This window comes from Leguminivora glycinivorella, chromosome 5, assembly GCF_023078275.1.
Source record: "Leguminivora glycinivorella isolate SPB_JAAS2020 chromosome 5, LegGlyc_1.1, whole genome shotgun sequence".
Taxonomy (NCBI): domain Eukaryota; kingdom Metazoa; phylum Arthropoda; class Insecta; order Lepidoptera; family Tortricidae; genus Leguminivora; species Leguminivora glycinivorella.
In genome coordinates, this window is record NC_062975.1 from 16,172,110 (window position 1) to 16,198,670 (window position 26,561).

A 26,561-nucleotide genomic window follows, 5' to 3' on the forward strand; every position below is an offset into this window, starting at 1 on the left:
ATACAGAAAGGTTAACTTAATTAGGTTACAAAAAGCCAATTACAGGTTCCCACCAATAGTAACATACTGGGAGTTATTAGGTGGTTTACACTATCACATTGCAATACTAAGCAACCTACTTAATCTAACTAGATTTTAAACAAAACAAAACAAAAAATATCATGCTTAAATGACACACTCGCTTTAAAAACTACAGTCATCGGGTAGGGCAAGCTCACTCAAAGCTATTGTTCACTAGATTACGCCGCACAGATTGGATATTACTGTTAAAAATGTCTATGTCTAAGTTTTTCGTTAACTTATTTAAACTTTTACTCGCACGTATTAAAAAACTGTTTTGCCGGTAGTTGCGCGTACAGATGGGAATAGAAAGGGGAGGAAAGTGTCTCTTGGATCTAGATGGAGTATTGAAAGAAAGTTCAGCTAGCAAATCGGGGCAGTCCACGTTCCCATTGGTTATGTTTAAAATATAAATTATGTCCGCAATGTCACGACGTCTATTTAGAGGAATGAGATGGTGTTTTTTACATATGTTAATATAGTTGGAGGAACTATATGGAGTATTCAATTTAAAACAAAGGAACTTAATAAATTTTCTTTGAATGCGTTCTATTCGGTCGATATACGTATGATAACGAGGGTTCAAATTTGTGATGCATATTCAAGCTTGCTTCTTACATATGCGCAGTAAAGAATTTTAATAGTTTTAGCTTGGGTGAAGTGTGTAGAACTCCGTATAATGAATCCTAATGTTTTTGAAGCGTTAGATATAATATTTTCAATATGTGAGTCAAATAAAAGTTTTGAATCATGCGTCACCCCCAGATCTCTCATAGATTGGACCCTTTTGAGTGGTTGATTTTTTATTAAGTATGAGGTATGAATTACGTTGCGTTGTCGAGAGAAGGTTAAAGTAAAGCACTTGGATGGGTTGAGTTCCAATTTGTTGGATTGGCAGTATGATTCAAGGCGTATAAGGTCATCTTGGATTAAAGCAGAATCGTGAATAGAGTTTACTTTAGCAAATATTTTCATATCGTCTGCAAAACTCAGTAATTTAGAAAAAACAAAGCAGTCACTAATGTCATTGACAAAAATGTTGAATAAAAGGGGCCCTAACAACGAACCTTGAGGAACGCCACTTGGAACAGTAATCCAACTAGATACATAATTATTAATAACAACAGCCTGTGATCTTTTGTCAATATATGAAATAAACCACCGCAACAGGTCTCCATGTATTCCCATGTTATAAAGCTTGAGAATTAACAGTCCATGGTCAATCCTATCGAACGCCTTGCTATAATCCGTGTAGATTACGTCAACTTGACTACCTTTAGTCATCGCCTCAGTAACAAAGTTATTTAGCAGTATCAGATTTGAGACAGTAGATCTTCGTTGAAGGAAGCCATGTTGAGTAGGACTAAAATAGTTCTTGACAGCTCCATAGACCTGACGATAAACTATTTTCTCCAAAACCTTAGAGATAATACACAACTTAGAAATTGGCCGGTAGTTGCATATATCGGTTTTTGAGCCTTTTTGTGGACCGGTGTAATAAAGGCTGATTTCCACAGTGACGGCACAGAGCACTCAGCAAAAGAGCGCTTAAACAACAAGTATATCGGTTCGACGATAGTTTTTGCACAATTTATCAGAATTTGACTTGGCAAATCATCTGGACCCGCCGATTTTGATGGATCAAGTGACTGTAACAGCCGAGTGAGTTCATCACGATTGACAACAATTCGAGATATGTGAGAGGCGGAGTTAAACGCAGACTCGACAGGTGATATTGGGTTGGTACTTGGTGCTGAAAAAGTAGTATGGAAATACTCGGAGAATGCCTCACATATATCTGAACCTGAATTGACCGAACGGTTACCATATTTTAAACAACTAGGTACACCGTGGGAAGTAGAGCGTGACTTCATAAATGTCCAAAATTGTTTAGGGTCCTTGAAATATTTTCTTCAACGCGTTGAATATAATTAGAAAAACAGTCAGTCTCAAGCTTTTTAACTCTGTCCCTCTGGAAATGAAATGAAATTAAATCAGATTTGTTACCATATATCTTATATTTTTTTAAGTATTTAGTCTTTTCTTTAATAGCTTTTTTAAGCGCCGGCGAATACCACTTTGGAAATGAGTCGTTATGTATTTTCTTACTAGGTATGTATTTATTTCTGAGTTGTTTAATTATACAATAGAAATACTCAACTGAATCATTTAGCGAGCGCCGTGAGAATTCTTCTTCCCAATTGATAATAGTTAATTCAATATTAATTGAATCGTAGTCACCTTTATTATAAAAATACTTTGTTAGAGGAGCTGGCTTAAGACAGCTAATTACAGCGTATTTAATCGATATTAAAAGTGCTTTATGGTAGGGATCAATAGGTACCAGGGGGTCAAAACATTCTGTTACGCAAACAATATCATTCGACAGAACAAGGTCCAGCAATTTACTGTGGTGGTTGAGTACACCGTTATACTGACTTAAATTGCATGTATTTAACTCGTCTATTAAAGTGCACTCATCATTAGTTTTATAATTTGACGGGGACATTGACGAATCCTGCGCAGTCCATGTGATATTGCTGAGGTTAAAATCACCTATTATTAGAAATTTATCATTGCAGTTACATAAAATTGCATCACTAAGTTTAGTTAAATAATTTGACAACTGTTGGGAAAACGTATATCCATTATTTTGTTTACATAGATATAGGACACATAAATGAAGTTTAATTAATATATTACGACACCCTTTAATGGATAACGTAACCCAGAGGTCCTCGGCTGATGAGTGGAAGGTAGGCTGCGGAACGACCGCCAATTCCCTACGAGTCGCAATGATAACACCGCCACCGCGGTTTTGTCCAGTCAAGGCTGAGTCACGATCCCGCCGCCAAACGACATAACGGTCATCGAACAATTCCGAATCCAACACTCCATCCAGAAGCCAAGTTTCTGTTAAGAAAATTATATCATAATTTGAAGAGATTAAATTGCGATAAAATGTAGATGACTGTTTTAGAACGAAGACCTCTCACATTCTGATAGTAAATAGTGGGGTAAGTGTACCCGGGTTCCTTACCGCTTAAAGACATTAACGCGTGTAATAAATAAAATAATCATGGAATAAATACAGAGTAATTAAGAATATGAAATATAGGTAACATTTGATAATTAAGTAAACAGGCAAAGCAATTATTAAATGTAAACGATGTGACTGAGTATAAAAATATGCGGTTGTTACGAGACATACGTTATTTTGCATAAGTGCGAGAGAGCGAGTAATTAACTGTAGTAGGTATGTGCGATAGACAGAGACAAATATAATTATGTGAGCTTGACCTAAGCGGTGCGAAAAAAATGCAAGTAGCGATAAGACAAGGCGCCCAGCGCCTACAGTAGCAACAGGACCGGTCGACCGACACGAATTAATTAATTTATTAACACGAATTAATTAATTTATTATGTATGAAAACGAAAAATAATTTATTTTTTATATACTGCGTGTTTTCTGTTAATGGGCCTAACTATGTGTTGAATTTAACGGGAAACGAAAAAAACACGATGTATAATTATTAATTGATTGAATTACAACATAACTACAACAATAAACTTGTATCTAAGCCAACTGAGAAAAATATTTTAGTTAACGTGTCGTGCCCAACTACTGTAACTTGAGTTACAAGACGTCGCAAAACAGACTTTGTATGGGGAGCCTGTCGTGCCTAACTACTATATAGCCTATAATTTTAAATATATCCAAAAAATATGTTTTTTTTGTGCATCTACATCAGCATTACACTTACTACAATGTAACTGTGTAGTTTTTTCTTTATATTTCCACACCAGTATTGAATGCAGATCGAATTACCAAAAAAAACTTTAAACTGATTTTACTCAAAACTATGTTTTTCGAGTTACATGAGATAGGCGTGACACGGCAGCTGTGTATATTTATCCTTCACCTGATCATGATGTCGTTCACCTGAATTTTAATCGATCATAACTTCTAAAATAATTAATTGATATCGGTGCCTTTGACATTTTTGAAATGTTTGAGACGCATTCAAACGATACCTACAAAAAAAAATTTAAAAATGCGACATTTAAAAAAACAAATCTTTCATTAATGTCTGTTAAATATGGCTGTTGCAACTCAGCCTAAGACTTTCGATTGATCCATGGAACATGACGGATCGTTCTCCAAATATGTATTTTTATTTTTGCATTCTGCGGTTTAATGTATAAGTTTGATGCAGTAAATAGCCTACGTAAAGGGTGCAGTTGATGAAGAATTAGTTTGGAGATGCAATTCTACGGACATCACTCGGCAGTTCGTGGTCCCGGCCGCCATCATGCTTTGTACTGCTGCTCCAGTATCCTCCAGTGCAACGTGAAGGCCTTATCACTTACATGCACACATCGGTGTTTTTTATATCTATGTAATACACTTAAATTGTCATTGGCAAAGGCCCACGAGGCTGCCATATTGAATAAATGAACTCAGCCTAAATGAAATAATATAGGTAGACTGTTTGAGTACAATAAATTGCGGAATCCGGATATAGTAGCTAAGACACTCCGAGATGGAGGCTGTAAGTGGGTCGATTTTCCAATTGAATAAGTCTCAGCCGGACGCGGGGACAGTCGCTAGTTTAAATACAGTGGGGAAATAGTTATTTGTTTCACAAGGGAGCAAAGTTGTTGTTAAACCACATGTGTTAATATTGATATTCGAGAAAGCGAAATATACCAACTATGAGCGTAGCGAGCGAAAGAGAGATCTTGAACATTGCGAGGGGTTTCAAGGCACGTAGGCTAAACAAATTTTGCTACTGAGTGAAACAATAACTGTAATATATCAAATTAACACCATTAATTTTTTTTATACATACCTATACTAAGCTGGCATAAATAAAAAAAAAAGTTTTTTGAGACATTCTAGCATGGATTTATCGCAGGAACTAGTTTTACGAAAGCACCAGCCATCTGATATTCCAACCCAAAAAGCAAACTAGGCCTTATTGGCATTAGCCCGGTTTCCTCACGCATGTTTTCCTTCACCGATAAGGGACTGGCAAATATGACATTTCGTGCAAAAGTTCCGAATAACTCAATGTCGCAAGCCAGTGTTCAAATCCTCGACCTCCAGATTGAAAGTTGCATCCTGTTACATTACTTTACTTTACTTACCCATGTACATTACTTACCTATGTGTTACTGTATATAAATTATGTACTGTAGCAAATTAAACTAACTTGATCCAATAAGCCAAATCATTTTGACAAAGGTGACTTTAATGAATTCTCACTCTAGTCATTCCGATATTAATTAAGTGCTTTTTAAATGGCACGTCTTATAAAAGCCGGTAAGCTTAGGAAATTGATACCTACATTAGCTTTTAACCTTCTAGTTATTTTATAAATGCGATGTTGTGTAATATAATAAATGTATTATCATTTTAAATGATATAGCAGAGCCAGAGCAATAAAATAACAGATTATGGATGCAATTTTAGATTTTGTTTTGCAAATTACAGATGAATTTCAATTCAATAGACATTAGAGATACAATAGTTATTACATTACGATACGAGTGCAAAAAATAGAATCCTGTAACAAAGTGAGTGATCACTGACAAGATTTAGCAAATGCGTCGTCGACCCCCGCTAGGCTAAGAAAACGCTAGGTTGAAGAAGATTTAGCAAATGCGTCATGATTCAACTAAATCACACAAGTTATTAAAAGTTATTTACCTAAACCATACTCAATAATCACTCAATTACAGTTCATTAGTTTCTGACGCGAAAATACACAAACACATAGACAGACGCGGCGCGGTACATTGTTTTATAAAGTTTATTATTTTATTAACCTATAGTGATTCAAATAAGGTTCTTAACAGCAGCTATGTGCCTCAACGATTAAATTACAGAGACAGAAACTATAATAACTGTACAGTTTCACAAGTGGGCATCGGCTCAAATCTCATGTTATCAAAGTATTATGCCCGAAAACCTAAATTAACAACGATAATTTTGAATCAGTCGTAATCATACTCGATTCGGGCAAATCTGTATGTTTAGGGTGGGACGGACTGTGTTTGCTTAGTACTGTGATATTTTTATTTGATTAACATTCGGCAATGGAAACGTAGGGCGGAGATATATTTGGTGTTTCCGAAATGTCTATTTTGGAATAAAGATAAATAAACTTTTGGAATCTTATTGCTTGTAAGTCCACTTGCTAAAAAGAAAACAAGTATAAAATAATGGGCCGCGTTCTACTTAAGTACTTGTTGTCTGACTTGGTACGATTGAACAGTAGGTAAGTAAGTACTAAAAATTTACCTACTCCCAACTCTAAAATATCTGAATTTAATTTGCTCAGTATTGCCTAGCAGAAATTTTTAGCAGCCGCCACCTACCTGAGTAATAGGAATTAACGCCCCGGTTTTTAACAATGATTGGCGATTCATTACAGATCTGTCATTATCATCCTTGCCAGAAAACCAAGTATAAACGTTACTTTATGATCTGAAAGTTGGATGGGTTTCAATATTTTTCCAGACAGTTTTTTCAGTTCCTAGCATTTGCCAGTTAAACAATAGACTCATCCGTCAATACGCTAGTTCCAAGGATTCCACGTCGCGTCAGGAGAAACGGCTCAAGAAACAAACTGAACGCGTTACGCTTGGACTACAAAGGAGCATTCAAAACGATCTCCATCTTAGTTAAGAGGCCGACACTCGAAACGCGTTCGTCAGTACACTCGAGTTATTGCTTTAGAAACGAGCGCTTCTCCAACCTCTACTTACATATCTTCAAATAACTGAACATCGCATGTAACGCAACATCCATCGAGTATTTCGAACAACGAGGTAGAATTATAGTTTCCCTCAAAGCGAGCAATGGATGACACTCTAGGCGGTAATGTCACTTTTTATCGACACGGTTGAATGATGCTCAAACTCCACCGTGAGAGGAGCACAGTGTAAGTGCAGGCATGCATTATGCAGTTGGCGCGTCGATAGAATTACAGGCAGCTATGCTGGCTGCATCATCGTAAACTTAGTTCTGTTAATGTTTCGCTTACACTCGGTTAGTATTCATGGACTGTATATTGACTCTGATACTATATCAGTTGAAGTTACAATTTGGAATGCTTCGTATTTGCTCGATATTTCATGCGGCAAAATCCCTTTGTCAACAAGGATACATTAAACTTAAACAGAACTATATCTACGGAATATATCACTTGTGCATTCGGTTTCCGCTCGTTGCTCTGAACCAATAGCGTTATCGCGTCGACAGTTTGATACTCTTTAGGCGTGCATATTGTCCACTGCTGGTTAGGTATGTTTGATATGACGTCACAGCGATAGGCAAGGAGCGATGTAAGGGAGTTTGAGTTAGTTGTAGCTGGGAAGCAGTGGGTGGTGGAAGGTCCAGGTAATGCCGGTGATTCATAGCGCGGTGGTCCGGCGTTTGGCTCAACTCATCAATATCGGAAAACGCCTCGTATCGCCAGTCGGCATTACACGCCGTACGTCCTGCCGAGAGCAAAATGCTCCAATATTAATAGACCTGAACCAAATGATACTGCGTTGGCGTTTATCTTGATCAATGTATTAAGGCACGTTTGGGGTTAGATGAAAATCTGGGCTTAGAGTGCTTACTTTGTATACAGTGAGTATTTAGATGGCTTGGCGGGTGTGTACACATAAAGTTACAAAAAGAAGGTAAAATAGACAAAACGTTGCGTAAAGAAATAGCAGACAACCAAATGATGTTAGGTAATCTTTTAGATGAAATTTTCTGGTTCGTATCACTAAGTTCTTAATATCAATAAACGCTTATAAAACAAAGCACTTAACAATAAAGTAGATTCAAAGCAACTTAGCAAACCGATCTACGTAGTCGTTTCCCAGTTCCCAGTAACTGTAAAAGGAGCGTCCCGCGGCACATTTTATAACAAAATATATCGGAAAAATCTAGAGGAGACGGCGCCGTAAATTTCAACGGTAACTAGTGGAAACTAACGTGCTTTGTATAATATCTTTGGTGGAAGTAGGTCATTAAATATACGGGAATGTTGCTTACGTAATTATTACGTAACGTTTATGATCTGATTTGTATTAATTACCCATTTGACATAAATTACATAATGTAACATACTTTGACGAAGCCTGCGCTGTTGATGTATTTTGTACAGGTGTAACATGTTTTTTGATTTAAGATATTGATTATTAAAAGTTTATTTTGATACGCTCTGTCAAAACATTATTATATTTAATATACGCTTTTGTGACTATTATGAGTCACAAAAACGTATATTAACCATCCTCCTTCCTCTCTACTGACTCCTTAATCTCTTTATGTAATAGATTTGAAATTATTCCGATACAAGAAAGTAACATTATTTTTAATTTGACCATTTTGACTTCAGGAAAAAATAGGGGTGGTAATTCTCAATCGTCTAGTCCATATTCTAATTGCCGCGACGCTTCTATCTTCAGTGGAATTTGAATTCTGATAAATTAGAATTTGAACTGAAATTCCACTGAAAACAAATAAGTTACGGTAATTAGAATTAGCCCTTACGTCTTGAGAATGACCGGGGGGGGTATAACTATTGTACTAACTAGATAGGTACTTAGTTGTGCCATGGACAGCCAGCGTAGCCGAATGGTAGTCGTCGACGCCAGACGCCGACCGAAATGCGGTCTGGCTCTGACGCGCCAGTACGTAAGAGCAACAGACTGATAGCTACGAAACAAATATTATCGTAAGAGTTTTGAATGACTCACGGTTATTTTCATTAGATTTATATAAAAAAAAATCAAAAAGATAATCACGGTCAATATAAGTCTAAATATTATCGTGAGCGTTTGTGCATTTGGCCACGTACCCAGATATACTTAATGAGTACAGTCAGCAGCAGAAGTAACGTAGCGGGCAAGGTGTTCAAAATGAACTTACACGATCTTATTTTTAAGACAATAAGAGCGTGTCAAGTTCATTTTGAACACCTTGCCCGCTACGCTACTTCTGCTGCTGACTGTACGCTGTTAAAGTAGTGCATCTATGCAAGATCTCTTGGCATAATAGAGACCTTTTTGTAAATGCTATAAATTTTGGGCTGGTTAGTTAATTTCTTGCAAATTGCTAATTTTATCCCGACCTTGCTGTAATTTGGGGTGCGTAGGCAATATGTGCATGATCTCAAATTCGGCATATGCAGTTGAATGCAGCACAAAGGGCTACCTTGATCCATTGTAAACTGCTAATAATGAATTTTCCGTCGCGCGCCGACTGTAGCTGCTGTGGATCAACATAGGGTATGTGACAAGTTTTAATATTATACATAATAATATTTCAAATTTACAAAGTAATCATTATTTCATGAATTTGTAAAGAAATGAGTCACAATGAGAACAAGAACAACGGCATGTTATAATACATATATGCAACAGTGTATTGGCGTGGCATTATTACAAAATTAAATGTATTATTAAAAAATAAATTTTGTGTATTTTAAATAATAAAATCGCAAAAAATAATATCTGGATTTCAATTGTAGTGGCTACAGCCTGAGCCCTCTCACGCGTGAGAAGAGGCCTGTGCCCAGCAGTGGGATAATAATAATAGGCCTTTACATCTGTGACAGATGATTTAAGCAGCATCCTTAGGACACTTGCGTTCGTGGCTGTATAGCCCAATTTGAGAGAGGATCCCTCGTCCACACACACGACAGGTGTATCTCCCCCCAGATGGGCGGGGTTTAGAGGCCTTCTTGTGAAACCTCATGCGTTTATCATTCAAAGAAGAGAACCAGGCATTGTCGTGCTTGGACTGACCGTCATGGACAACACGACGCCAAGTGGGAAGTATAGTCTAAATTATTTATTAAATAATAACAACCAATGTATTGAATCAATTATTATCGAAAAAATTCAGATACTGTATGTTTCTCGTAGACAACCAGCAGCTGATGCAGAATCGTTGAGCGCCGGCGTCGGGTTGAATTTTGATTACGCTACGAGGGTCTCTACGGTGCTACGACGCATCCTATGTGCTACGAAATTACACCCCGTGGTGATTGTTTTACACTGTGCGTTGGTTTATTAAAGCGGTGAATTGCAGCAGCCATATGAAGGTAACCTTCAAATCAAGGGTCAATCAAAACAGGCATCTATTTTCATTATTATTTTCTTTACAATTTTTATTTTCTTATTATGAATTTCAAATCTGACATTGCGATATCTACTTTTATTTTAATTGGTTTATTGACAAGCATATTGAGAGTCAAGAGTATTGTACGCCAAATTCTGGCAGATTGTGATGTTACAAAATACTAACCCTACCATCATTTATAACCACTCACATAAATAAATTGTTTTGTATTGTATTTATAATTTAAAAACACTCGGACTCGCGCATACAATTCGTTCAAATCGAGTGTTTTTTATTGTTTGATTGCGTTGATTTTGATAATTTATTAAAAGTATTTGGTATGAATTTCAATTTAATACCTCTACGATAGTGGGTAATTAACTAAAAATTTATGGTTTTCGTAATTTTTCCTTTATCTATGCTATAAGACGTTGCTTCGTACCAAATTTCAAGATTCTGAGTTCACGGGAAGCCCCTTTTTTGATTCCCTTGCAAAAAATTTGCGGCATAAACGGCTGTATCTTGTTTTACTTTATGGAAAATATTCTCCTGAGAAAAAAGGGTCATTACCGTTTTTTCCTTTTGAGACAAACAAACAGGAGAACGGCACAAGATTGAGGTGAGGTACTAGAAGATGTGTTATAATGGAAATCATTATGGAATTTGATACTTGACGTGATTTGTAATTTAAAATGAACTTAAAACGTTAAAAATTAACTCTAAGCACCATATCGGGGCTGTGATCCTCGTTCTGGGTCGTATCTGGTCCATCAGGTCTCCATTGCAGTTCAGCGGGGTAATGCAGCGGGAATAATGAGGACTTTTGAGCCAGGTACGATCCAGGGAGGAATATTTTAGTTTTAGTATCATTTATGACCTGATTTGTATTAATGACCTATTTGACATAAATTACATAATGTAATATTAGCCGCGTAAGCTGAAGACCCGGGTTCGATTCCCGGCTCGGCCACCAGTGGGCCTTGTCGGTTTTTCTTTCGTGTATGATATCTATTTCAATTTATAATTAAAAGGTAGTAGTGTGACTACTTGAAAAAAATAATAAATCAAAAATATTCAATAAAATAATTTGATTTGGCACGTATTTAACCGGGCGACTGAATAACCATAGAAATGGGTATCAAAAATAATAGTTTGGGGACTAAACTGGGGCCTCAAAATATTTTTATTTTTTATATTTTTGAGGTAGCATTTTAATGTCATTACGGCTACGGTTTATTCAGACGCGAGTACCAACTATTTATTTGGCAACTGAATTATTATATTGGAAACAATTTAAGAGATACAGTTTAATAGAAAACGACTTCTATTATATTGGAAACAATTTAAGAGATACAGTTTAATAGGTGCTTTTCTCAAAATACAATGAAATAAATAAAAAATGCGACAATATTTTATTTATTAAGTGACAAAATACAAATACACTCAAACGTCTGTGATATAATATAAAAAAGTGATACAGTACAGTTCTTTTACTTTGCAAAAAAAATATTTATCCTCTCGAGTTGTTGCTTTCCCATAAGGAACGTAAAGACAAATTAATATAAAATAGCAAATTAATATAAAAACTACATTTGAAAATTTATACATCGGCACTCATCACTTGAGCTGTCAATTTAATAAAAAAAAGGATTCTTATAAAATTCTTATAACGGTTGACAAAATATTATACTTATGGGTAAGAAATTAGGTGTTTGGGGGTGCAGGCAACTTCGTCTAATACAATTAATTTAACTTTTCATGACGTTTACTCTATCGAATCTAAGGCTGGCCTTACGCAGTCTTAACATCACTCTGAAAGATTATTTTTTTGGCAGGAAAACCATAAATCGTTCCGCAGATTTTATAATATCGAATCTTATGCTGGCATAATGGTAAAGAGCAAAATAATCTTCTAGATTAAGAGTACTTCCGTAGATTTTTGATTGCATAATATTTAGGCGGTAAAAAGTTGTCCATTTTCTTCCTATTTCTGTTTTGATAGCGAGTCATGTGTGTTGGGGATGCAAGATACCTAACACTCCTCCTCGCTTCGCTCGTCGTCGTATCTAACGGTGCCTCTGGGACTGTATTTCATTTCCTTTTTGCTATCGTTGTTTTGTTCATACAAAGTACCTTAGAATATGACATAGCAAATTTGGTAGGACTTATATTCTACAAAAAAAATAACCTAACCCTAACCCACTTTTCTGCTAGCAGAAAATAATTCTGCTCTTGTAAAAATAGTTCTGTTCTGTTGTTGTTGTGTATATGTCTTGCTGTATACTATACGATTGTCATGGTAATTTTTTTGAATACCACGTCGGTGGCAAACAAGCATACGATCCGCCTGATGGAAAACGGTCAACGTAACCTATGGACGACTGCAACTCAAGGGGTGTCACATGCGCGTTACCGACCCATTAGAAGCTTATACACTTCTTTTTGCTGTGTACTTATTATAAAATGATTTGGTACGCGTTCCCTCGCTTGCAACTCGCTCGAAAATAGGATCTGAAATATGGTTTACGGGTCTCAAATACGATGTTTGAATAGAATAAACATTTATTCGTGAACACAGGCAAGACAAATTACACATATTAACAACACGACAGAAAGGAATGAAGTGCCACGAAATGGCCTCACCTCAGCGTGTTGCTGGTGACTTCCAGCGCTGATCTTCCGATGAGACCAACGTTTCCATAAAGAAACGATTTTATATGTATTTTTAAATTAAAGGAAAAATGGAAAAATTCACACCTCCGGCAGGACTCGAACCTGCGACCTTTGGCCTTGCCGGGGCCATCGCGCTTACCAACTGCGCAATATGTAATATCGCTCGCAGACGTTCCTGCATGATAAAAAAACAGATTTTATGTGTTTAAAAAAAACCTACTTCCCAATAATTTTTTTTAGTTGCCTCCGCCATTTAAATACTACTTTAAACGATGAGCTAAGTATAATTATTTAGGTGCTAACATCTATATGCCTACAAATATTAAAAATCTTACGCTTTACAATACTAGGTGCCAATTATTATTTTAGTCGCCAAAGTATTGTTTAATGTTCCTCGGCAATATTTTTGTCGCTTGAAATTTGCTGCCGTTTTTTCAATGATAATGGTGCTTAGTATTTGAGGCTCATATATTTTTTTTGTCGCCACAATATTAAAACACAGCCAAATTATATTATTGTATGCCCGACATAACTTCCGTTTAATATTTTAGTTGCCCGGTTAATTATATGCCATTTGATTTGTTCCCTAGTTGTAATGTAACATACTTTGACGAAGCCTGCGCTGTGGATATATTTTCTAAAGTGCTGTGTAACAACATGCTTTGTGATTTATATTGAAATGTCATGTCAAAGTCAAAAATGTCGCTTATTCAAACGGAAACGTTACTGTTGACACAAAGGCATTCTATGTATATTATTGTATCTAGAGCTCATATTTGACCTACTTTAGAGATCGAATAGGGCAGTTGGTTTATTAACGTTGTTTCAATCTGATATGTCTAGACAGCTATCTGTTTAAATATATTATTTAATTTTCGAGAACCTTATCAGGATATGATACTGTTAGGATTCGACGCAGCTCAAAGTTTTTAAATGATATTACTGAGTTAATCAATCAAAACTCCGAAAATTAATTAAAATGTCAATCTCGGCCACTGAAGGTTTTGTTCTTTAGTTTATCATTTATGTTAGCAGCCACGACCAATACCTAACCTGTATCAAAACGTCGAAAAGATAGATTATTTTTAATTTGAGATATTTATTTATTTATTTATTTAGACTTTATTGCACGACATAAAATTGTACAAATAGGCGGACTTAATGCCTTAAGGCATTCTCTACCAGTCAACCATTGGATCAAACAGAAACTTTAGTCAGTGCAAAGAGATACCTGTTATTAATGTTTTAATATGTGTTCAAACGTGTTTTCTACAAAGTTTTTAATTCTATATTCCAAAAGCACAAATCCAAATATAAATACATGTAATCATTCATTTGTGGAAACTGTGTGGCTTGTGTAATATGTGTATTGTGATTTTATTATCCTCTTGCCGCCCAATGTACATTCAGATATACATTTGGTTTCAATGGAATTTTAACTTTCATGTAAACAAATAAAGTAGCATTTCTTTTGTTTTTAAATTTTTTCAAACAAATGAAATTCAACTCAATTTCAAGTACAACTTGAATCAAAAATTCTCTAGTAAAAATTTAGTATGGTCGGCGTTACGAGGCTATAATATGTTAAGGTGGCTCGCTTAGGTTACCCGAAGCTCAGGCTGCGTTAGATGGCGTTAATCTTCAAATTACCAGTCTTATTTTTTTTGTGGAGTCGTACAGGCATTTATATACTTTCAATTATGCTTCGCGAACATTTAATATTAAAATTGACGTATTACAACAAACATTCAACTTCTCATTGTAACGTTAATCCCCTTAATGTAGATAAATTTACTATTTTACACTATTTCTAAGTACCACTCACACATACAAACAGTGTTTTTGTATTCCTTCTAGTCGATAATTTCACGCGGCGACAGCTTGTTTAAATAGCCTTGCGGTAAATACGTGCCATCGCATGATTTGCATGGAAGTACTGGGTTCGAATCCAGGACTTTTTCTCTTTTTTTTTTTTAATACTACGTCGGTGGCAAATAAGCATACGGTCCGCCTAATGGAAAGCGGTCACCGTAACCTATGGACGCCTGCAACTCAAAGAGTGTCGCATGCGCGTTGCCGCCCCATTAGAAACTTGTACACTCCCCTTTGCTGCGTGTGCACAGCAAAAAGGAGTGTACAAGTTCAAAGGAGGGTTTGGGTTGCCGACGACTCAAAGGACAATAGACGGAACAAATTAGTTCCGTAAGTCCTCCCGTCGTCAGCACCCCACACCCTCGTTGAGCTCTGGCAGCCTTACTCACCGGCAGGAACACAACACTATGAGACACTATTTTTTGTTTTATTATTATACATAATAGTATACACGGTGTTTCCGTTATCACTCAAAACCTCAGACACCCCAACTGATTTTATTTTTTAACGCATCTAGAGTATGGAATTTAAAAACTGAGCGTGAAATTGATTCTTAATTGAACCACGAGCTCTACTTGACTTTTAGCTCTCACTCAATAAAATAATTGCTAACTACCATCATAAACACATAAGACTATTTATTTGTGTACCCGTTACTGCAACGACAAAAGGTTTACCAATAGACAGCTATAGATGTCACTACAACGCAAAAAATGCGTTGTATCACTGTTTCCAGTAGTTCCACAGGTGGTAAAAATCAACTCAATATTCAAAATGACAAGGTTGTTACTAGATTCAATTACTTTATGATAAACATTTTAAACTGACAAACAACGTTAAGCGGAAAAAAATAATTAATCAAGACTATTATACCCCTCTGAAAAAAGGTAAACAACCTCTAGTGCATATACACAATGTTGTATTACGAGTACAATAGAATGGGCATGTAGAAAATAACTAATAATACTAATTTAAATAAAAATATTACCCCCAGTCAAGATAAAATGCGTTTCTACCCACTGATATCTAAAGGGCAAAACACGTGTTTCCGAGCTAGTGAGGGGAAAATGTATATGTACTCGTACAGTAGTTACTGAGCGTTTTCCACAAAAAAGATTAAAAACCTATTCTCTTACATGGTAATAATTTTTGGGTTCGTCGAACTCAGAATTTCTAACATAATTATCCTAATCTGATATTTTTAAAAATTCCAAAAAAGTATAGATAAATTTTAGTTTCTAAACTACGATCCAAATGATTTTTTTTTCTAATTGTTTATTTTCGATGGAGCAAGGGTATTCAAATCGCTTTTGAAATCTTAAATTAGTAAATGAAAATGCAATAGTTAACTCATAACGTAATGCTTTAAAAACTCAAGTGGACTTTTTTATCTAAGGAGTAATTTCGATAAAATATTATATTTAGCGAGGGTATTAAAAGTTGTGTTTTATATCTCAACTTAATAAATAGAAAATCAAAATGACAATAAAAATATCAATAGGTTCTCTAAGATAAAATTGATACCTTCGGCTCTCCATTCTTGCTCGGTTAATAAAAAATACGAAATTTATATCCAAAAAAATACAAAAAGTTAATAGAATCCTGGGAATCGAACGCACCTTCACGGCGTGACAGACGACTGTACACCAACGACGCCATTACATAACACGCTGTTCCCGACGAAATTGGGCTATACATATATAATTAATTAAATATAAATAATAATGTCAAATCCATACTAATATTACAAATGGGAAAGGGTGTGTGTCTGTTTGTTTGTCCGTCTTTCACGGCAAAACCGGAGCGACGAATTGACGTGATTATTTAAGGGGATTTAGTTGAAGGGATGGAGAGTGACATAGGCTACTTTTTGTCTCTTTCTTACGTGAGCGAAGCCGCGGTCAAAAGCTAGTTTATTATAAATGGGAAAAGCTGGTTACTCTATAATCTGAAGTGGAAGAATTCGTTGTTTCACCAAAGATAATGTGTGTTTGTTTGTTTGTCCGTCTTTCACGGCCAAACGGAGCGACGGATTGACATGTTTTTTAAGTGGAGATAGTTGAAGGGATGGAGAGTGACATATGCTACTTTTGTCTCTTTCTAACGCAAGCGAAGCCGCGGGCAAAAGCTAGTACAGCACGGGTAGCATGGTCGCGCGATAGACGATAAAATATCAGGCCGTCCCTGTCGCACTATTAGTAAGTGCGATTATAGGGACGGCCAGATGTTTTATCATTTATCGCGCGACCATAATTGCCTGCCTGGACCAGATTATATTGATGATAATTATTATTTGTAACCATTTAGTTAATATTGTCTTCAGTTACCGCGATAGTTACTCATGAAATAAAAACTATGAAAACGGATTAAATCGCGTATAATGAGTTTAAAATTCATCCCGATGTTTCAAACACTTTACAGCGTTCGTGGTCAACGGGTGACTGAGGAAAAATTACAATGTGCAAAAGCTACCCATATTCTTGTATATAACCATTTAGTTGTTGAAGAAAAACATTCACACAACAATAACATAGGTCAACCAGCTCAGTAAATGCAATACTTTACTAATACTATGCCCACACTATGACCTATGTATAATGTATTATACCAGACGTGTAATATTTTATTTTATCAACAAAGGCATAATAAAGGATTGTATTGTATTTTTGTATGAAAATAAAAAATAGGAAAGCAATATAGTAATAGTCAAATATTCCATTAAAAAAGTAAAAAAATACTTAATAAATCCATAAAAGTTCAAATGATTAAAAAAAACTTCGGATTCGAACCCACGATCTTCTGCATCATAGTCAGTCGTTTGACCGAGACGCCATTTCGATTTACATTAGCAGTGTCGAAATACACGATATGTATCTTTGTTGACAAAATGCGTCATTATTTCTGAGTCTGCTTGAGTTAACTAAACCAATATCTTTAAATAATTACTTGTCAAGAGCCAAATGTCACTGATGACAATGTCAACTAAAAATGCGCGAAATATGACGGCTCTGTGTCTGTACACAAAATTTGGCACGCACATTTACGTAAAATTAATAAAAAATTCACAAGGATTTGTCCATGATTTCTGTATGAAACAATGTATTTCATTCACTACCGCGACGACGGATAATGTATAGTAGATGTATGCGCATATTTTTATTTAGTTGTAGTGTGCGATGACTAAATAAATGGTAGATGTTTTTTGTATGGAAAGCGAGCCACCTTAAATAGACATATTGAATAAAATAAATACCATAAGACATTCTTACACAGATCTACTATTGATTAAGTCCCACGGAAAAGTTCAATAAGGCTTGTGATGTTGGAACTTCCAAAATATATAAATACAGTATATATACCTAGAAAGTTCCCAAGATTTGAATATAATAGTATAACATTTTATGTGAGTATTAGGTAACCCTATCACCGGACGCCGCGCACGTGCGGCTCGTTTCTTTGTAAGAATTTTGTAGGTATTTAAAAAGGCGGCATTTCGGGAACATCAAAGCAGTGGGCCTTCTGTACTTGTACTATTATATATTCTGTGCCATAACCTTAAAAGTCATAAAGTTGATGAGTATAAAATTGAAAGGCATAACAATAATTATCCAGAAATATTACTAGGCATATTTTTTGAAGCCCTACTGATTGTTCTGCATACAGTTTTATAGTCCTGCGGCGCTGGCTATATTTTGGGCCCTAAGTTAAAAAAATATTAAAGTCGATTTTGTTTTCGTTTATAAATACATTGATAACATATAAATTTAACATTTCGTTTTGGGTCACATTCCTAGGGTGCTTTTTTAGTAATTTGGTAATTTGTGGTTATAATTTTTAATTTGACCTAATGTGGTAAAAAAAATATTCGAGAGAAAAAATGTAACTGTATTGCATTTAGAATGATATTTTTAGCGTGTATACGTAGTTTGGGTCAATTTACTCGAGTGCTATATGACAATTTGTCATACCTAGCGAAACAGACACAAAAAAATATTCATGTTAAAAAAAATAAGAAACGTCGCATTGCCTCCGCTAAATATATCAATAAACTGAAATTGTGTTTTCCTACTCCAGTGCTTGATAAAATTTGCGATAATTTAGCAAAAATAGGTTTTTACCATTCCAAAAAATATTAAAGTTACTAGAGTTCTTATCTTATTAACTAAAAAGACAAGATAAATAAGATACGTGAATTTGGGTAAGTTTAATAGAATGCTTCGAAAAATAATACGGTATTAATATTTGCGTTCGATCAAGTCAAGCGAGCGCAGTGACGCGGGTAGTGTAGGTATTATGATACCGACCGCGCGGCCGTGGCGCGGCAGCGGGGAAGGGCAATGACCTCTCTCGACATTCGACAAACCGCACGTTGTGTACAAAACGCCAAAATTTATTTCAACTGTGCGCATCACGATATTTAATGCTAAGCCTGAAAGGGTTGTATTTGATAAGACTACTAGAGTAACAATTTTAACTTAATATACCTATTTTCCACATGCGTCAGTAAATAATTTAATTTATAAATAATAAATTTAGTATACATCGTGGAATCTACTACTACTACTGCCAAATAAAATAATGCGATTTATCATCTAAGTACTTTAGACTTATATTTAAGCGTGTCACTCACTATGCAGGTAGCTGAGCGCTTATCTTTCAATATGAATCCACATACATAAAATATATATAATTCAATGAGCTAACACACGCGCCGCCGATTATTCATATTTTATTTTGAAGTACATGTGGGGATCGACGTTGGTACGAGATCATATTATATCGTAAAATGGTGAGGAATTTATATGTAGAAAATACAGGATTATAAAGCAAAATACAGGATGTACTTTTTATAACCGGCAATATTTAACGTGGTGAAGTCATATAACTGATATCGAATACAAAACACTAAACGCCCAATGGACTTGCCTCGCGTGACGTCACGTAGTGTTTTTAGGGTTCCGTAGTCAACTAGGAACCCTTATAGTTTCGCCATGTCTGTCTGTCCGTCCGTCCGTCCGCCCGCGGATAATCTCAGTAACCGTAAGCACTAGAAAGCTGAAATTTGGTACCAATATGTATATCAATCACGCCAACAAAGTGCAAAAATAAAAAATGGAAAAAAATGTTTTGTTAGGGTACCCCCCCCTACATGTAAAGTGGGGGCTGATATTTTTTTTCATTCCAACCCCAACGTGTGATATATTGTTGGATAGGTATTTAAAAATGAATAAGGGTTTACTAAGATCGTTCGCTCCTAAAGGAAAAAAAAGTGCGTCCCCCCCCTCTAACTTTTGAACCATATGTTTAAAAAATATGAAAAAAAATTTTTATAAAGACTTTCTAGGAAAATTGTTTTGAACTTGATAGGTTCAGTAGTTTTTGAGAAAAATACGAAAAACTACGGAACCCTACACTGAGCGTGGCCCGACACGCTCTTGGCCGGTTTTTTAGATAAAAATTAAACGAAATCTTTCCTCAAATTACTATTAAGCCAATCTTATCCTATCCTACCTGTCGTTTAAACAAAGATGAAATAAAATAACTTAATTCTTTGCATGTTAATTTGGTTAAATATAACTTATATATTTTCTTTAAGAATATCATATACTTTTAAATGAGCAATTCTTGTATATTCATTTATTTATCAATTCTATATTCTATTCTATTTTTCTATATAATATAAAGCTACAACCCGACTGATCTATATAATATAAAGCTGTAACCCGACTGACATTTTTCCAAAAATAGCCAGGAGATTTTGCAGGTGGCAGTATTTGGTGTGGCTGTGGTAGTATAGAGGTTGATCTTGCGACCCCGGAAAAATCCGACCGTCGGTCTACCGGTTCCGGGTAAAAAAATGTTGAACGGTCTGGCCAAACGGCAGGAGATAGCCGGGGGGTGCTCGACCAAAATGTCATAGAGGACCCTGGACAGTTTTTGACGCCGCCATTTTTTTTTTTCAAAATGGCCGACTTTTTTTTGAAGATTTTTCAAGTTTGTCGTAGAGTGCTCAAATTTTTGTTGTAGAATCTCCAAGAGGCCTTGATTGGAATGAAATAAAAGAAATTGAAAAATACTACAAATGTGAGAAAACTGGCCACTTTTGTTTTGTATGGCAACTTTTAAACGGTAAGAGATAGCCGGGGCTGCTCGACCAAATGTCATACAGGGTTTTAAGTAGAAAAAGTTTCATTAAAAAAATCAATATGGCTGACTTTTTTTTTGAAAAATTTCAAAATGGTCCTAGCGCGCTGAGATTTGTCACACGGGTGGACGGCCACCCGAAGATTAGCTTCGCTGAAATTTGTTATGTAGGGGTTCTCGGGGTTAGAAAATCGATCTAGCGTAGCCTTAGGTCCCGGAAAACGGCGAATTATGGAGTTTTAATGAGTTTTTCTTTCGCGTTAGTAAACGTTAAATATGGTCGTTAATTTCGCCCCGCGCACATCGGCTGCGCTTAGCTCAGTCGTACGAGGTCGGTCTAATGTTCGCAGACAGATTGCAGGTGTCAGGGTTTAGAATCCCGGCCAGAAATTAAGTTTTAATTTTTTGTTTTGTTTTTTTTTGTTCTTGTATTTATAAGTTTTTTTTTTCTAAAGACGTGATATAATAAAATAGAACCGAGCGAAGCTCGGTCGTCCAGATGTTTTAGGATATTATTTATTGATTGGCTGCAAGAAATGCCTAGGAGTATTGGCCGAACGGTAATTAACAAAAATTACACAGTCAAAAGGTTAATTGTCATTAACCATTAAAAATTAATGAACGCCAATTGTCATTAAAGTTAATGTATTTCGAAAAATAACAAACAAATTATCATCGTAATTAAAGAAATCGTCACGGTGAGTTCGTGGGTGAGCAGTATCCAAGATAGAGCTGACACTGAGCTGACACTGGCTCGGCTGTACCTAGTAGAACTCAGGTTTGGTACAATATAGAGATTATATAAAGACACGCTGTTTTGGTACGACTCATCATGATAAGCGCTTGGGAAAGTAGTACCTAAGCTTTAGCTCATGCTGAACCCTGAGTCCTGTTAGCGTAGCCAGCGTTTTTGGGTATCTCTTTATGATATCACTGCATGATTTGTTTTGTTGATTTTTACGCTGGGTGACGTTTGCTCTTAACGCGGTTGTACAAAATGGCCGAGGCGATGCCAGTCACGGACGTCTGAAAACTGTCACGACTTCGAAACTAGTCTCCAAACCAAAGTACTATATAAAAAGTTTTCACAAAACAACAGTTAAAGCTTTTGAAATGGTTGATACTGTAGGTATCTCGAAAATAATAGATACATCATTTCCTTATTGAGGAATTATACTATGAAATAATAAAATCATCCCCTATCAAAAATAAACACGCCAGTGTTAAAGCCTGTTAAAGGTATGGCAAAAACCATCGTTTTGAACTATGATTTTAATATATATCCATAATTTTAAACAGGCCTATCACAGCTCTCGTTAAATACTAGCTTTTACCCGCGGCTTCGCCCGCGTAATAAAAGTATTCTTATTGAAACGTTTACAAAAAATAAGATTTTCATTTGGATCCGTAGGTTTCTTTGTAGGTACATCTGTCCGCGATTATTTCGATTAAGGTAAAGCGGGGCAATTCTCGACTAGGGGGCCATTGTAACTGATCTATTTGCTGTACGGTCCGGTTTTGGCTGACTGTACCTTACACATATTACTATTGTTTTTAAAGAAATTTTCGCAATGATTATAGAATTGTTACACAGCGACCACAACGTAGGTAGTAGGTACGAATATGTATGTATTTTACCTATATAAATATTTATACTGGGGAAACTTCATACAACCCACATAGCCAGTATCTCGACGCTATGGTCGGTAGGGTAAAAAGTACTTCCTTGCATTATCCCTTACATTTTTTCCATTATACTTATTACAAACGTAAACATATAATAGGCAAGCAAAACAACGATCTTCTTACAGCACATTGTAATAGTTATTACGGATGCAGGATACTCGCCGATGCCTACATACTAATCCCTTCCCACTGAGCCACCTGTACACTGCCTAGATATCGATTGCCGACCGATTATTCCGACCCCAATCCCTATCTCTATCCCTATCCCTATCCCTATCCCTATCCCTATCCCTATCCCTATCCCGATCCCGATCCCGATCCCGATCCCTATCCCTATCCCTATCCCTATCCCTATCCCTATCCCTATCCCGATCCCGATCCCGATCCCTATCCCTATCCCTATCCCGATCCCTATCCCTATCCCTATCCCTAACCCTAACCCTATCCCGTTCCTGTCCCTGTCCCTGTCCCTATCCCTGGCCCTGTCCCTGTCCTTGCCCCTGTCAAATTATCATGCTAGGAGGTGAACTTTGAAAAATCCTTTCTTAGTGCTCCTCTAAGGAACTTCCGTGTCAATTTGAAATCTCTTGAACCAGAAGTAAAGATAAAAACTAAAGCTATACTTATGGCTATTTTGGATATTTTAACCCCATTGCAGAACAACAGGGGGAACGTTTCTTTTCCACCTCATTAGATTATAAAATCGTTGTATTTATCGTGATCAGCGACCCGATAAACCATAAAAACGATACCCATATTGTGTTTTTGACTTTACCCCCTTTGCACCCCTTTAGGGGTCAAATTTTCAAAAAACCTAAAACATGTATTAGTTATATGCCTTTTAGGAATCCTCCTGTGAAGTTTCGAATAAAATAGACAAACTAATATTGTTTCCCCATACCAACTTTGAACCCCCATTTCACCCTTTTAAGAGGAGAATTTTGAAAAATCCTTTCTTAGTGCTCCTCTGCGCCATATAAGGAACCTATGTGCCAAATTTGAAATCTCTAGGACCAGCGGTTTCGGCTGTGTGTTGATATGTCAATCAGTCAGTCAATATCTATATAATATAAAGCTACAACCCGACTGACATTTTTCAAAAAATGGGCAGAAGGAGTTTTTGCAGGTGGCAGTGTTTGGTGTGGTCGTATAGAGTTTGGTCCTGCGACCCCGGATAGAGCAGACCGTCGGTCTACCGGTTCCGGGTAAAAAAATGTCGGACGGCCTGGCCAAACGGCTGGAGTTAGCCGGGGAGTGTTCGACCAAATGTCATAGAGGACCCTGGGCAGTTTTTGACGCCGCCATTTTTTTTTCAAAATGGCCGACTTTTTTTTTTGACGATTTTTCAAGTTTGTCGTAGAGAGCTCAAATTTTGGTCATAGAATCTCCAAGCGGCCTTGATTCGAATGAAATAAAAAAAAATTGAAAAATGCTACAAATGTGGGAAAACTGGCCACTTTTATTTTGTATGGCAACTTTTAAACCGTAAGAGATAGCCGGGGGGTGCTCGACCAAATGTCATACAGGTATCCGAGTAGAAAAAAGTTGCATTAAAAAAAAATCAAAATGGCCGACTTTTTTTTTGAAAATTTTCAAAATGGTCCTAGCGCGCTGAGATTTGGCACACGGGTGGACGGTCGCGCCAAGATTACTATTCAAAAAGAAAATTTTGAAAAATTCAAAATGGCGGCCTTTGAGGGCCAATTGAAATTTGAATGGAGGTTTTTCTTTTAATTACCATAGCTCCGTAACGGTACAAAGAAGTGAAAAGTGCTCAAACAAATGTTATACAGTCACCCGAGGTCCATCGAATGGCATTAAAAAAAAATCAAAATGGCCGACTTTTTTTTTGAAAAATTTCAAAATGGTCCGAGCGCGCTGAAATTTTGCACACGGGTAGACAGCCACCCCAAGATTAGTATACAAAAAGAAAATTTTGAAAAATTCAAAATGGCGCCCTTTGAAGGCCAATTGAAATTTGTATGGAGGTCCTTTTTTAAATCCCCATAGCTCCGTAACGGTAGGGAAAAGGTTAATAGTGCTTGAACTAATGTTGTACAGTTATCTGAGGTCCATCGAATGGCATTTACAAAATTTCAAAATGGCCGACTTTGAAATTTTTTTTTTATTTTCGGTCCGAGCGCGTTCAAATTTGGCACGTGGTAAGAACGGGGGCCAAAAATAGAAATGAGAAAAAAAAATTTGGAAAAGTCAAAAACGGTGGCGAGAGGGGACAAATTCAAATTTCCCTACCAGTTTGTATGGAGGTTTTTTTTTAAATCCCCATAGCTCCGTAACGGTAGGAAAAAGGTTAATAGTGCTTAAACTAATGTTGTACAGTTATCTGAGGTCCATCGAATGGCATTTACAAAATTTCAAAATGGCCGACTTTGAAATTTTTTTTTTTTTTTTCGGTCCGAGCGCGTTCAAATTTGGCACGTGGTAAGAGCGGGGGCCACAAATAGAAATGAGAAAAAAATTTTTTGGAAAAGTCAAAAACGGCGGCGAGAGGGGACAAAGTCAAATTTCCCTACCAGCCGGAGGGAGCGTTCTACAGCCCGACGGTCATTGCTCCGGTCCAAGTTCCGAGCTGCGTACAGACAGTGCTCCCAAGCAAGAATATATAAGTAAAAGTGTCTAAAAAGCGACGCGGCGGGCCGGAGGCCGCAGGCCGGAGGTCCAACTTCCCTACAAATCCTACAATCCCCACAGTAACTACGCGGAGGGCCGAAGGCCCGGAGCGTGTCTGACAGGCTCCCAAGTACGCGAAGGCCGCAGGCCGAGCTGCGGGCAGAGTGCTCCCAAGCACGCGAAGGCCGCAGGCCGAGCTGCGTGCAGACTGTGCTCCCAAGAAAACAATAACAAAAAGTATCTAAATAAGCGAAGCGGCGGGCCAAAGGCCCGACGCGGAGCTTCGAAACCCAGCGAAGGCCGAAGGCCGAGCTCCGCGTAGGGCCGAAGGCCCGGAGCGTCCCTGATCGGCTCGCCGGCGGACCGGGAAGTTGGAGCTTAAACACGACCCAATAGTAAACGTGTCTTAGAGAAGCGAAACGACGGGCCGGAGGCCGCAGGCCGTAGGCCCGTCGTGAGCTTCTCAAGACACTTTTACTATTGGGTCGTGTTTAAGCTCCAACTTCCCTACAACCCTCACAGTAACTACGCGGAGGGCCGAAGGCCCGGAGCGTGCCTGAGAGGCTTCCAAGCACGCGAAGGCCGCAGGCCGAGCTGCGGGCAGAATGCTTCCAAGCACGCGAAGGCCGCAGGCCGAGCTGCGTACAGACTGTGCTCCCAAGCAAAACAATAACAAAAAGTATCTTAACAAGCGAAGCGGCGGGCCGAAGGCCCGACGCGGAGCTTCGAAACCCAGCGAAGGCCGAAGGCCGAGCTCCGCGTAGGGCCGAAGGCCCGGAGCGTCCCTGATCGGCTCGCCGGCGGACCGGGAAGTTGGAGCTTAAACACGACCCAATAGTAAAAGTGTCTTAGAGAAGCGAAACGACGGGCCGGAGGCCGCAGGCCGCAGGCCCGTCGTGAGCTTCTCAAGACACTTTTACTATTGGGTCGTGTTTAAGCTCCAACTTCCCTACAACCCCCACAGTAACTACGCGGAGGGCCGAAGGCCCGGAGCGTGTCTGACAGGCTCCCAAGCACGCGAGGCCGCAGGCCGAGCTGCGGGCAGAGAGTGCTCCCAAGCAATTAATCAAACAAGCAAAGCAAAAAAACAAAAAAGCATAGCTCAAAAACAAAAAGCATAAGCATAGCTCTAAAACAAAAAGCATAAGCATAGCTCAAAAACAAAAAGCAAAACAAAAAAAGAACACCGCGGGGCCCTCGGGCCCCGCGCACCTTTAAAAAACTAGTCTATATAATATAAAGCTACAACCCGACTGACATTTTTCAAAAAATAGGCAGAGGGGGTTTTTGTGGGTGGCAGTGTTTGGTGTGGTCGTATAGAGTTTGGTCCTGCGACCCCGGATACATCAGACCGTCGGTCTAC

General features: G+C 37.4%; 1 protein-coding gene across 1 annotated transcript in view; it reads left to right on the forward strand.

Annotated features, from left to right (window-relative positions):
* Positions 1-9,260: 9,260 nt before the first annotated feature.
* The window catches only part of LOC125226255 (lachesin-like), a 220,190-nt gene continuing 202,889 nt past the window's right edge, over positions 9,261-26,561 (forward strand). The window contains exon 1 of the mRNA XM_048130182.1: positions 9,261-9,357. The gene's annotated coding sequence lies outside the window, so the exon portion shown is untranslated. The remainder of the gene's footprint in view (positions 9,358-26,561) is intronic.